Genomic DNA, 7068 nt, shown 5'->3' with positions numbered 1-7068 from the left:
CCTTGAGCAGCTCAAGACACAGCACTGTGCGGAGGGGGAAGGGTAAGCTGGGACAAGAGAGTGGCATGGACATATATACACTACCAAACGTAAAATAGATAGCTAGTGGGAAGCAGCTGCATAGCCCAGGGAGATCAGCTAGGTGCTTTGTGACCACCTTAGAGGGGTGGGATAGGGAGGGTGGGAGGGAGACGCAAGAGGGAGGAGATATGGGGATGTATGTATATGCGTAACTGATTCACTTTGTTATAAAGCAGAAACTAACACATCATTGTCAAGCAGTTATACTCCAATAAAGACGTTAAAAAAAAAAAAAAGACACAGCACTGCCATGTTATGAACTCAGTGAACCCACTCACCACCCCCCACCCCAGGGATTTTTAATTTTACACAGGGTATCAGAAAAAGAATAATGCTTAGTCCTAGAGGAAGACTCGCCCCGCAGTGGAATTTCAGGCGTTCACAAGTAAGTTGTATGGAGCACCAAGGGCACTATCATCCCCAGCCACAATCCAAATGCCTCCAAAATGCCAAGACTGTGTAATCAGCTGGGATGGATATGGAGCTCACATCCATCTCGCCAAGGAGCAAACTAACAACCCCATTATTTCAAACTATGAATTGCTCTGTGGAGAAAAAGAACAGGGCTGTTCTTTTGTTTTATTTTCTGCCTTGCCTACTAGACTGTAAGCACCCTAAGGACATTGTATTTCTAGGGCTCTATTCCCCAAATCTGCAATGTCTGTGAAATTGAAAAGTGAATGAAAGCAGCTACAGCTGGATGTTTTCACCTCTCAAGCTGTTTCCCGCTGTCCCTACAACCCACAGACACACAACCCCACAGAAATGCAGGCCTCAAGCAGGATTCTACCCTGAGCCTGAGCCACGCAGATGTCTGAGCTCTCATGGGTGCATCCACAGTGTTAGTCTCAGTGGGTCTCAGAGTGGGAAGCAGGGAATCAGGTCAAAGCCCAGACACTATGGTTCCTGAGTGTCACATTCCACAGCCACCTCTGCTCCCACACCATCCCTTGTCCCTTAGCCCCTCAAGGCCACCCTAGAGAGAGCTGAATCACTTTCCTGCTCATCAGCCTTGCCCAGCCCCTCAGAAAAGCCTGGCCCTGGGCTCAAAGTCAGGCAGACCAGGAGGCAGCAGGTGGACCTTCCAGTCCCAGAAAAACCAGGGAGAGGTGGTTTGGTGGAGCCCTTTCCCTCTCCCAGCACTCCCAGCCCATGGCCTCTTCCAAAACCTCCCCCGTCAAGGGCACAGTTGGACATATGAATGCTTTGAGAGAATTCCACTGGACAGGGGGTCAGGAGACCTGATTCTGGTTCTGCCACGAACTTGCTGTGGGACCCTGTGCCAGTCATGCCCTCCTCTCTGCACCCCACTTTTCTTTCCTTTGCAAGGAAGACATCCCCTCTACAAAAGAGGGTAGGCAAGATCAGCCATATAATTTGCAGAGCCCAGTGCAAAATGAAAACGGGGGCCCTTTGTTCCAATTTATTAAGAATTTAAAGATGGTGACAGCAGAGCATGAAACCAAGCTTGGGGCTCTCTAAGCCTGGAGTCTGTGCCACTGCACAGCTCCCGTACCCGTGAAGCTGGCCCTGCGTGTAGGACAGAGTAGTGTAGTGGTCATGAGCATAAGCTTTGGGTCTAAACTCATCTGACATTTGCCACTTTCATAAAGACCTTGGGAAAAGCTCTGAATTTCAGTTCTCTACCTGCAAAATGGGAGTGATACCAGCCTCAGAGGACTCAATGAAAGGAACCTGGTAAAGACTGGGCCTTTGGAAATACTGGATCTGTTTATTGCAAGATAGCCTTGACCTGAATGTGTCCATTAACACATTTCCCTCCCCTGTGGTGTCCCTGGGAGCCCATGACCCACAATCAGGAGGAAATAGATGTGCAAGCCCAGAGCACCTCCCATCTTCATGGAAGGCTGGAGATGACCTATCCAAGGAAGGCTGCCCTTCCCACTGACCCCCAGGGCAGCCTCACAGAGGGGAGAATCTGCCTAGGGCAGTGCAGGAGCTGCCCCTTTCCGGTGATAAACAAGCTTAAACTGCTTCCCGGGCCTTTCCTTCCTTCAGTGAAAACTCTCAGTCCACCACAGGCAGGATGCTGCTTAGTAAAAATTAGTAATAATAACAATAGTCATCTTAATAATATTGGTACTGACTTCTATTGACTATTATAGACGAGGCATGGTACTAAGTAATCTAAGTGCTTTTTAACATACATTATCTTAGCCTCACAGCAATCCCATAGGGAAGGCTCTGTTATTATAATACCCATTTTACAGACTGGAAACTTGAGACTGAGAGAGTTAAGTAATCTGCCCCAAGTCAGAGGGCTGAGCTGTTGCTGAGCCAGGATTTCAAATCAGGTAGCGTGGCTCCTATTTGAAGACCAAGCCCCTAACCCCTCTGTGCTGGGCCTGCGTTCTGGGCTCAGTGAGCACTTCTCCACCCCCAACACCGACAGCCTCCACCGACCACCTGTAGGTAATAGAGGCCTTGCATCTGCCCTTTGAAACAACAGTCATTGAGATAGTCAAATAGTTTCAACCGCGCGTGTGAAAATAAAAAAAGAGCTTGGCTGCTGTAGGGAAATCTGGGAAGGGGGTGGGGGTGGGGGAAGGAGGGTCCTCCAAATGAAGACAGACAAGCAGGAAAAATATAGAGAATCTGGGCTGGAAGCTAGGAGCAGTCCGAAGCAGCCCAACTGCCTGCCTCCTGGGACTGAGATTTGCTACCTGGGATTTCCTTGGCTAATTCTAACTCTGTCCCCAGCTGAACGGACAGCTGCTGGACCTCAGGGGGAGCACCAGAGAGCAGAAGTGACAGGCCAGTGCCCACTTGCCAACCTGACCCTCCACTGCAGGTAAGCCAGGGCCCTGTAAGCCAGGAGTAGCCTGAGAGGACTCGGGATCAGCCTGCAGCAAGCTGCATGCACATGTTTGAAAGGCCTTAGGCCTCTGCCTGCTGGAGTTCTGGATTGAGTTCAGTGGCCTGCAGTGGGTCACCAGCCTCGGCTGCTTGCCAACATTTCCTCTGTGAAGCCAGCCCTGAACCCTCCCCTTCTGTGCTTTACCCCACCTTAGCATGTAGCAGATCATATTGTACTTCTTTTCCCATGTATTTATATGTCTTTTTTTAAAAATTGAAGTGTAGTTGATTTACAATGTTGTGTTAGGTGTACAGCACAGTGATTCAGATATATATATATATATGTATGTACATGTATGAATATATATATATTCTTTTCAGATTCTTTTCTCTTATAGGTTATTACAAAATATTGAGTATAGTTCCCTGTGCTATACAGTAGGTCCTTGTTGGTTATCTACATATCGTATTCAATACTTTTATGTTCATGCTGGATCCACATCCAGGTCGCTTCTATATTCCCAGGAGGGAATATAGATACATATACATATTCTCTATGTACCTAACACAGTGCCTGGTACATAGTAGATGCAAGGAAATATTTGCTGAATATTGAATAAATGGTGCCATCCCTGATATTAAGATATTCACGAGGACTTCCCTGGTGGTGCAGTGGTTAAGAATCTGCCTGCCAATGCAGGGGACATGGGTTCGAGCCCTGGTCCGGGAAGATCCCACATGCCACAGAGCAACTAAGCCCATGTGCCATAACTACTGAGCCTGCGCTCTAGAGCCCACGAGCCACAACTACTGAGCCCATGCGCCACAGCTACTGAAGCCCACCCTCCTAGAGTCTGTGCTCTGCAACAAGAGAAGCCACCACAATGAGAAGCCCGCGCACCGCAATGAAGAGTAGCCCCTGTTCGCCTCTACTAGAGAAAGCCCGCGTGCAGCAACGAAGACCCAGTGCAGCCAAAATAGAAAGAAAAAGAGATATTCACGAAATTCTGGAAACTCCACACTAGTATGATCAAACAAACTCTATATTCAAATCTGGTAAACAGTTATTGAACATGTACTAAATACCAGGCCCAGTGCTATAGGCTGTCGCGTGTGTTGACAGCCATGAACACGTATGTTAAGTATATAGAAGCTCCATGGGACTTCCCTGGCGGTCCAGTGGTTAGGACTCCGCGCTTCCACTGCAGGGGGCATGGGTTCAATCCCTGGTCGGGGAACTAAGATCCCGCATGCCATGCGGCGTGGCCAAAAAAAAAAAAAATGTATATAGCTCCATATTAAAATAGAGGGAAGTAAACCTTGCAGCCAAAAAGAAACGCCATAGAATTCCCCACCCCCCCAGTCACCTGGGGGGAATTTGATAATTGCCAAAGCTGTATTCTCCAATGTGGTTGTAGTGGCAGCAGCAGTACATTATAACTTCTCAGACCTCACCCCAGATCTATTGAATTCAAACTTCTGAGTTAAGAGCAAAGTGGTTCAAATGTTCAGAAATATATATATATTTGTTCTTCCAGAATCTAGACCAATCTAAATTTTACCTTGCTTAAGAATGACTGTTCAGGATTGTACACACAATGACTTATTTAAGGTTAATTTAAGTCTTATTCAAAGATAATTTTGAGTACACACAATTTCCTTCTTGCACATTAACTTGAGAACATCCCCACCTATACTTGGATGGAGGAAAAAAAACTCACGGCAATAGACAACTCTGGGGCTCAAACGTAACAATATAGTCGTAGAATATCAGCAAGGAATAAAAATGAGATTGAACCACAGATTTCTCTGCTGGCCCCCTACCAAGAACCCTCAGATTGATATGAAAAGGAGGTCAGAGAAAGTAAAGAAAATGTCCCAAGGACACAAGCTTCCCGATGCTGGGAGCGGGCCTGCCCTCCCATCCCTTCCCTAAAACAATTCTGGCTTTTCCTTCCCTTGTGTCCTACTTCTCCAGGCCGGCTCCTCCGCCCTTCCCCGCACACGTCAGGAAATGACCCTCGGCTCCAAGTTAATAATTCTGAGGCCACACTCTCCTGACAAATGGCCGGGGCTCCCAGAGAGAAGCGCCCCCGCCCCACTCGGCCCCCTTCCCACGAATCCCTGGAATCCAGGGGACCCGTGTGATCCCCGGCTGCGATCCCCGGGGCGTGCAGCTCGCGGGGGCCTCGAGCGGGGTTGGGCCGACTTCAAAGGCCGGCGGCGGGGCAGGCATTTCCGCGGCATCTGCAGCGGCGGCCCGTCCCTCCCGCCGCGCGGCTGGAATCCGCCCCCGCGGGGAGCGCCGCTTCTCCCGGCCGGGCCGCCAGGAGGCGGGCGCAGGGAGGAGGGGCCGCGCTCGTGATTTAGGGCCGGGCGATTCCACTGACGGCCGCGAAGGTGCCTATTACCTCTCGGCGGGGCCTGGATTTCAGAAATTCCTGCTTTTCCCCGGGAAGTTCCGGCGTCGCTCCCCCGAGGGAAGACAGAACTCCCACCTTGGAGAGAAACCCGGGATCCAGGGAGGGGCTTTCCGGAGAAACCGAGTCCAGGGCGGCCTGAGAACCCCGTCATCTCCAGAGAGCTGGCCTCCGAAAAGGCCCGCAGCCTCCCTTCTCTCCCAGACCGGGATCCTCAGCGTTCAACTCAGAGAGAAACTTGGCGTGGGGGAAATTTGGAATCTGGCAGATCTGGGCTCAGTTTCAGGCTCTGTGCCTTCATTCAACAAAAATGTGATGACTGCTTCCTGTTCTAGTTACTGGTGCAGAGTAGTGCATTAAACAGGCAAAAAGCTGGCCTCACGGAAGTCGCATTCAAGTGCAGAGAGCAAATAATAAGGAAAATAAGTAATTTATGTAGTAAATAAGTACTATTAGAAGTATATTAGAAAGTGATAAATGGTACAGAAAAGATAAAATCAGAAAAGATAGAAAGTGGAGAATGTGGGGGTGGGAGGGGTCAGGGAAAGCCCACCTGAGAAGGTGACATCTGAGTAAGGACTTGAATGAGACAAGGTATTTTTGTGGCTATCTTGAGGAAGAGCTTCCAGGCAGCAGGAACAACATGTGCAAAGGCCCTGAGGCAGGAGCGTGTCTAACAGTTCCAGGGGCAACAAGGTGGCCAGCGGGGCTGGGGCAGAGCAAGAGGTGAGCTCCAGCTGGTGACATGGTTGCACAGTCTACTGCAATATCTTGCACTTTTACTTGGCAAGAGATGGGAAGCCATTAAATATTTATTCCATCTCCTCACTTCATGAGTCTTAAATACAAAAGAAGACCCATTAGCTTTCTCTTTCTCTGACTGCTGGATGAGTATTCCATAAGCCATCATAGTATGATGAGGAAAATACAGTAAATTGGCCAAACCATGATATGAGAGAGCAGGGGGAGATGAGAGATAAAGCTGGGGGGTTACTAGGCATCATGCCCAAAAGCTTGGATTTCATCCTGTAGATAACTGGGTACCACAAAAAGATATTAAGTTGAGGAATGACACAGTCATGTTTGCATGGTAGCTAGAGCTCCTTCGAACAGTGTGGAGAAGGGATCTAAGGCAGACTCCAGTTAAGATACTGTAAAGATCCAGGTGAGAGAGGAGGGGCCTGAGTTATGCAGGTGGTTGTGAGAGAGGTGGGCTGGAGTCCACACCTGTTTGGAAAGTAGAATTGGCACATGGGGGTGGCCAGCTGGAGGTAGCAGATGATGAAAAGAAAAGTGTTACAATCCCCATATCCTCCTTCAAGAATCTGAGACCTGAGATTTCTGGTCAGCCCCTAGTGATGGGCTCTCTGAAATGTAGAGTCCAACTATGGATGTGGGAGGAGGCTCAGGAAGGACAGAGAGTTGATGGCATTCTGGTCATTTCTTCCCAGGGGCTGGGAGACCTGGGGCACGTGGGGCTTGCAGTGAATGTTTTTTTGTTGTCATTGTTGTTTGCTCTGCAGCATTTTAATAGTCTGTCTATCTAGGGGAGGGACGCCTCCATGGTGGGGCTCTGGGTGGGAAACACTCCTGGCAGCTAGGACAGACAGGAGTCTAGGTACTTGACTCCTTGACTTGAATATGGAGCAGGTGTCCCAGAGGAACAGGCTCCTGGGGAGAAATTGCCTGTACTGGGGCTTCCCTGGTGGCACAGTGGTTGAGAGTCCGCCTGCCGATTCAGGGGACACGG

The sequence above is a fragment of the Physeter macrocephalus genome, unplaced genomic scaffold, assembly GCF_002837175.3.
Source record: "Physeter macrocephalus isolate SW-GA unplaced genomic scaffold, ASM283717v5 random_970, whole genome shotgun sequence".
Lineage (NCBI taxonomy): Eukaryota > Metazoa > Chordata > Mammalia > Artiodactyla > Physeteridae > Physeter > Physeter macrocephalus.
Note: the sequence above shows the minus strand (reverse complement) of the source record.